Source organism: Morone saxatilis, unplaced genomic scaffold (assembly GCF_004916995.1).
Source record: "Morone saxatilis isolate NCDOM2014 unplaced genomic scaffold, NCSU_SB_2.0 Contig24, whole genome shotgun sequence".
Taxonomy (NCBI): Eukaryota; Metazoa; Chordata; class Actinopteri; family Moronidae; genus Morone; species Morone saxatilis.
The window spans coordinates 1,912,173-1,919,425 of record NW_023339807.1 but is presented as its reverse complement, the minus strand read 5'-3'; the positions used below and the strand labels follow the sequence as shown (position 1 = coordinate 1,919,425).

General features: G+C 39.3%; 1 protein-coding gene across 1 annotated transcript in view; it reads right to left on the bottom strand.

Annotated features, from left to right (window-relative positions):
• tsnare1 (T-SNARE Domain Containing 1) overlaps window positions 1–6,911 on the bottom strand; it is a gene marked incomplete in the record, with an annotated part of 179,588 nt that extends 172,677 nt beyond the window's left edge. The window contains 1 exon segment of the mRNA XM_035672877.1: window positions 6,808–6,911.
• Window positions 6,912–7,253: the final 342 nt, after the last annotated feature.

Genomic DNA, 7,253 nt, shown 5'->3' with positions numbered 1-7,253 from the left:
AAGGCACACACCTGTCTATATAAGACCTTACAGTTGACAGTGCATGTCAGAGCACAAACCAAGCCATGAAGTCCAAGGAATTGTCTGTAGACCGCCAAGACAGGATTGCATCAAGGCACAGATCTCGGAAAGGGTACAGAACATGTTTTGCAGCATTGAAGGTCCCAATGAGCACAGTGGCCTTGATCATCCGTAAATGGAAGAAGTTTGTAACCACCAGGACTCTTCCTAGAGCTGGCCACCCGGCCAAACTGTGTGTTCGGGGGAAAAGGGCCTTAGTCAGGGAGTTGACCAAGAACCCGGTGGTCACTCTGACGGAGCTCCAGCGTTGCTCTGTGGAGAGAGAACTTTCCAGAAGGACAACCATCTCTGCAGCACTCCACCAATCAGGTAGAGTGACCAGACAGAAGCCACTCCTCAGTAAAAGGCATATGACAGCCCGACTGGAGTTTGCCAAAAGGCACCTGAAGGACTTTCAGACCATTAGAAACAAAATTCTCTGGTCTGATGAAGCAAAGATTGAACTCTTTGGCCTGAATGCCAAGCATTATGTCTGGAGGAAACCAGGCACTGATCATGACCTGGCCAATACATCCCTTCAGTGAAGCATGGTGGTGGCAGCATCATGCTGTGGGGATGTTTTTCAGTGGCAGGAACTGGGAGACTAGTCGGGATCAAGGGAAAGGTGAATGCAGCAATGTACAGAAACCTCCTTGATAACCTGCTCCAGAGGGCTCTGGACCTCAGACTGAGGCAACAGTTTATCTTCCAACAGGACAAATGACCCTAAGCACACAGCTAAAATAACAAAGGAGTGGCTTCAGGACAACTCTGTGTGGCCCAGCCAGAGGCCAGACTTGAACCCGATTGACCATCTCTGGAAAAATCTGAAAATAGCTGTGCACCAACGCTCCCTATCCAACCTGCTGGAATTTGAGAGGTCCTGCAAAGAAGAATGGGAGAAACTACCCAAAAATAGGTGTGCCAAGCTTGTAGCATCATACTCAAAAAGACTTGAGTGCTGAGCAAAGACTGGTAGTAAAATGCAAGTAAGTGCTGCCAAAGGTGCTTTAACAAAGTACTGAGCAAAGGCTGTGAATGCTTACGTACATGTTATATTTTTGTTCTTTATTTTGAATAAACCTTTTTTACATTGTCATTATGGGGTATTGTGTGTGTAGAATTTTGGGGGAAATTTGCTGTAACGTAATGTGGAAAAGGTCAAGTGCTGTGAATACTTTCTGGATGCACTGTATCTTAACCAGTTCAGAAACAGACCAATGTTCTTAATACTAATTAATGAGGTAGTGGATTTTTACACTAAATCAACTCATACATCATTAGCAATAAATCAATTTACTTTTATTGATTCCAATGGATAATGACAAAGATGTTCCTTACGCTTCCTCCTTGCCACACAGTCTGCCATGCTGAAAAAGTAGTTGTAGCTCTACTAAAATCCTCTTTAAATGATGTGGGACACTGTGATTGGCTTATAGACATGCAATCAAACAGGTTCGTATGTTTGGGCATCTGAAGCCTCAAGTTTGGTGTGATGGTCGTCGCCATGACAGTTAGGTGGATGTAACGTACTGCAAGTTGAGCTGCTCTCATTGGCTCGCAGTTTTGACTGGCTGAGTTTTGACACCATTTGACTTTGAGTCGTGGCTCACCTGGTCAGTCTTGTATTACAGCTAAACAGTATGTTATGTTTCTGAAACCATTTTAGGAGAGAAATAGTCAACGCAGTAACATAATGTGGATCCATATTTGATCAGCACTGCCTAGTTTGACAGTTTGATCTGAGTTTGGTTGCGTTGAGCTGAACGGACTCAATGAAAACTACCTTCAATCACAAGGTAGCCATACCCTAAAGCATACCCTGCTGTATGGTCTATTTTACTCTAAATGGACCATAATTTACTAAATATACATCATTTTGTATGTAAGAATACAAACTAGAGATTGAGACCATAAACTCATTAGGAAACTGTTTATTGAGCTAATTAATCAAGTGAGAAGTCGACTCATCTCTCCATAAGACTGCATGTTTTTTTTTTTGTTTTTTTTTATTGCAGCCAATGGATCTGCCTCCTGCTGGCCATTACATATAATGCAGGTTTAAGACACTTTCGTGTTGGATTTATTGGAAGGACCCAGAAGCTCTGTCCATTATATATACTGTCAATGGTCCAGTGCGATTTAACTGACAATGGAACAAGTTGCTTTTAATTTTTTATTATGAAGAAAATAAAAACTATTTTTGCAACTTTTAATTTGAGTTCACTGCAGAATTTATTAAAACTTCTCAACATGCATAGCAATTATTTTAGAAAAGCCACTACAATTACAAAAAACACTACAAAAAGCCTGCAAAATGGAAGGACTGTCTGCTTCACCAAGTTTTATTATGGCACTGACTCAAAATCTTCCTTGCCCTAACAAATATTTTTAATGTCATGTTTGATTTGGTATGAAATAAATTCTACAGCATGAGGAGAATCCTAAGGTTAGACTGGTGCAAGTTCTCCCAGTACACTGTAATACTTGTTACTGATTTCTAAATGGCTTTTCTTACACATCAAACAAACATGCCATCACAGTGTAGTTTTAGAGAGTCCCCCATGACCCCACCCACAAGGTCCCAACTTCTAAAACCATGGTTCGTCTATATAAAAATCTTCGCTCATACTGTGATCCACTGAATCACCACTGAGGAAAAAGACAGCACAAACAGCACATAATCAAATTGCAACTACAAGATCAAATGGGAAGACCAAAGAAGAGCATGAGTGGTAAAACTGCTGTCCAGTTTGGCTAGATGAGCGATGAGTCATGCAGCAAACACCCACCATTCAACATCCTGTTACATACTCTGGCTAACACACCATAGAGAAATAATTAATTTCAGACATGCCCAGAAAACATGGAGAGAGTTTAGATTATATTAAAGTAAAACTATACTAAATTAAAATTAGGTCCAATGTATAACATTAAGCAGGATCTATTGGCAGAAATGGAATATAATATTGATAGATTTGTTTTTATTAGTGTATATCACCTGAAAATAAGAATTGTTGTTTTTTGTTACCTGAGAATAAGCTGTTTTCATCTACAGATGGAGCGGGTCCTCTTTTATGAAGCCCACCATGTTGAACTGCCATGTTTCTACAGTAGCCCAGAACAAACAACCAAACACTGTCTCCAGAAAGGGGCCTTTCATGTTTTTCGCAGCTACCTTAGTACCTCCTACACACTTGGAACAGGAGCAGTATTCAGTTGGTTGCAATCTGCAAATTCACCACCAGATGCCACTACACACTGGTCCTTTAAGCCAGTGGTTCGCATCGGGACCTCCACTTGGGGTTGCCAAAGCTTCATTGGGGGTCACAAGGCCTTCACGATTTTAAGGGGTGTTAAAATATACACAGTAGGCCTATGTCTCAGCATTTTATATATTTCTGTGAAAACTAAATGCTATTGTTTGCTTAGATAGTATGTATGATTGTTAAAACATTTAAAATACATAATACAGACAGAATTGTATAAACAGTTTCTAAAACTATTACTAACTAATATTCACAGGAAATAATCTGCTCAAAATTAATCAAAATCACTAGTTTTACAGAAACTGTTTGGGTTCATATAATATTAAATATCCATAAAACATATCACTTAGTCAGGAGTCAGGCAGTTTACTCAATGATAAAAAAGGGGTCCCTTTAGGGCAAAGGTTGGGAACCACTGCTATAAGCTTACACTCTTCTTTTCTAACTCTTATATGTTATGTAATATGTTAATGGAACATTGTATGATGTGAATGTCATTTGCAACACACAACTGTACACCTACATACACTACATGGCCTCCTGCATACATTAAATTCAGAAAACAGTAGTTGATTCCATTTCCTCTGTGCTTTTCTCTATGCAGCAGAAATCCAGGAAGTGACCCTAATCTATGTTAAAATATCACGATACATGTATGACCATGTCAACAAAGATCTGTTATGAGTCACTGTCACTAAGAATAGAGCAACCTTAATTTGCTGAGATTTTCGTTTATATGATACCCAGGAGACTTTCCCAGCGTTTTTAGGGGCCACAAGTGGGGCATTGACTTTTGCAGGGGTGGCATGAAGTATGTGTCTCAGCTTTCCATTCATTCACAATTTATGTAATTCCAGTACTGTTTATGGACCCCATTATGTAGAAATATTTAAATACACTAAGCAAAAATAACACATTTATACTACATGCAAAAAACTGCATGTTTTTTTGCCCCAAACTGCATGGGATTAGCATAAAGTGGGCATGTTTGGAAAGTACTCATAGAACCTATTTTCATTCAGATATCTTTAGGTCAGACGTCAAGGGAACCCTTTGAAAATGGCTCCCAATAGGGGTCACAAGCTTCATAGTGGATTGCACAGCTGTCTTGATTTTAAGGTGTGCCAGAAAATATAAGAAATATACATAGTAGGCCTATATCGCAGCATGTGGTTCACTTCTATGAGGCAAAGTAAAAGTAAATGTAAAGTAAACAGTAACAGAATAATGGCCAAGTGTCAGGGACATGAAAACACAGAATTTGTAAAAAAAAAAAAAAAAAAAAAAAAAAACGATGCCTAATTAGTATGTGTGATTGTTCAAAATTAATTGTAAAAAGTTCCCTAAACAGGAAATAATCTGCTTATTTGTTTTAATTAATACTTTTTAATACAATATTAAAACTCCATAAAATCACTGACACCAGGGGTCGTCACACAATGATAGAAAAGGGGTCCTTTTAGAAAAAAGGTTGGGAACCACTGCATTAGATCATCTAGTTTCACATGATAGCAGTATCTCCAGTCTAGCCAGCTACAGCCTCTGAAAGGCAGTGTGGGATGAAAGAGTTAAGGATAATGGCGTGGCTCTTGGGTTGGCCAATCAGATTTAAGGGGTTGCCAATGCCACTCCAGGTCTCACCTCTGAAAATGCCCCGGATGATACATGGAGTGAAGTCTGCCAGCCAGGTTGGCAGACGAATAAGGTTGGACCACAGCATTCATACAGTACTCCACTCTCAGCAGCAATCTATCTGACAGACCCTTTTGCACACACAGTGCTGTGCTCTGACAGTGCTGCTGATATTGTTTCATTGCTCACTACAAGTATATTCACAACCATCATGGCTGCTGTTTGCTAAGCTTGAAATCAACCCATTCTCTATTCAAGCAGCCAACAAGGAGGTCCTCCAATCATACCACTGAAGAATGCTGTAAAGAGGTCTCAACTGTATTATTAATCATTTCAGGGCAGTCCATTAGTATAGTGTATGTATAATTTTTTGCTTTGTACCAAGGTCCCATCTAAAACTAAACAAAAATTAAGGTCCAGTGTGTAATATTTAAGAGGATCTGTTGGCAGAAATTGAATATATTTATTCATAGGTATATTTCATTGGTGAACAATCACCTGAATATAGGAATCATTGTGTTTTTGTTACTTTAGAAGAAGATGTTTGACGGTGGCCATACCCTCCATTAATGTTACCACTATTTTTTCTAAGAAGTATACAATAAAAAATAACTACATCGATGCTTTGATGCATACCCCAGACTCCCCTAGCAAGTTCAGTTCTTTGTTGTTCAGTATTTGTAAAATCTTACCCACAGCAGTGCTGGTGAGGTACTCCTAAACAACTGGGTGTCTGTGTAAACATGATGGCTTAATGGAAAGAAGACAGCACTGAAAATATCCTTGTTAAAACGGAAAAAAACCCCAGCAAAATTAGGGTTAGGGTTGTGTTGTGTTTAGGGTTAGGGTTGTGCTGAATTAGTACTGGCACTTTTTTTTTTTGGTCCAGTTCAGGCACTGTTTGGATTAGGTTACTGACTACATTTTTTAACAACCAGTATTTGTATGGGATTACATTCCCAACCCTGTATGTTGGTTTCTGTGTGGAATAAAAAAAAAACAGAAAATGCGTTGTTATATAGATGTAAGTCACACTATGGTCACGTCTACATGTCACGTGACGTGACGTGAGTGAGGTNNTCAAACGAGCGTTGCGTAAGCACGCATACTAAGGGACGTTTGATTTGTGTTTTCGGTCCTCCCAAAGAAGCGCAATTAACGAGATAATTTTTGATTCGTAACTGTAATGTGATTACTGACGTTATCAACAGTAATGCATTACATAACTGCGTTACAGACAAATGTAATCTGATTACAGTAACGCGTTACCCCCAACACTGATCACATGCATCCATTAAAAGCCCTACCTAGTTTTAAAACCTTAGTAAATCATAAAAAAAATACTAAACTTACATCAGAAATATTGCTTCTAAAAACATAAGCCCACATTGCCAAGACTTTAATGAAATGGAGGAGGATAGGAAACAGGAATCAACCATTAAATCATGTTTGCCTTCCTGCTTAAAGAACAACAGATAGCTCTTATATTAAAAGAGGGACTGCTTGTCACACATCCCCCTATCCATCCCTTCTTTATCAGATTTGTGCAGATCTCCAACAACATGGCAATCCAAACACACACACTCCTTACACACAACCTCAGGCACAGTATGCTTCCAGCAGATAGATGTACACACACTACAAACATCTGTGCTTCCTTGTTTTCTAGAGGAGGCAACAGAGAGGCATCGCGGATGGCCTCCCATCCCCCTCAACCCTGCCTCCCCTCTCCTCCTCTCCTCTCCCCTCCCCTCTTCTCTTCTCTCCTTCTGCTCGTCCTGTCTTTGTGTGAGGCTGCAGCATCTGCCATTAAAGGCATAAAAACAAGGTGAAAAGGAGGCTTTACCTTTCAACGTAGGGAGTGATGTGGGCTGTGATTTAGCTCAGATGTTGCTGCTCCTCAGCCTTGGCTAACAACATCATATGACCAAGAACCACCTGCTCCTGCTGCCTGGTCATATGACCAGATTAGGCCCTGGCAAGGATCTCTGGGATTTGTAGTTGAGGGGGGTGGCCAGGATGGGATTTCATTTTAAATAGCATCCTGTGTGGTGGTTAAAAAGCATAAGTAAAAAACGTGAGAGGTTTGAATTCACTTGAAGGTATATCTTAGATCAATGATTTATGATCAATGTTATACAATATAAGATTTAGATAGAAATCATTAACTGTCAACTTTAAAGCTAATATAATGAGATAATTATGATTTTATTATATCATATGTGACATTTCTTAAATAATACTACAAATACAAATATGTTTTTTTTTAATTGAACTTAAAGCTGCTAAGTG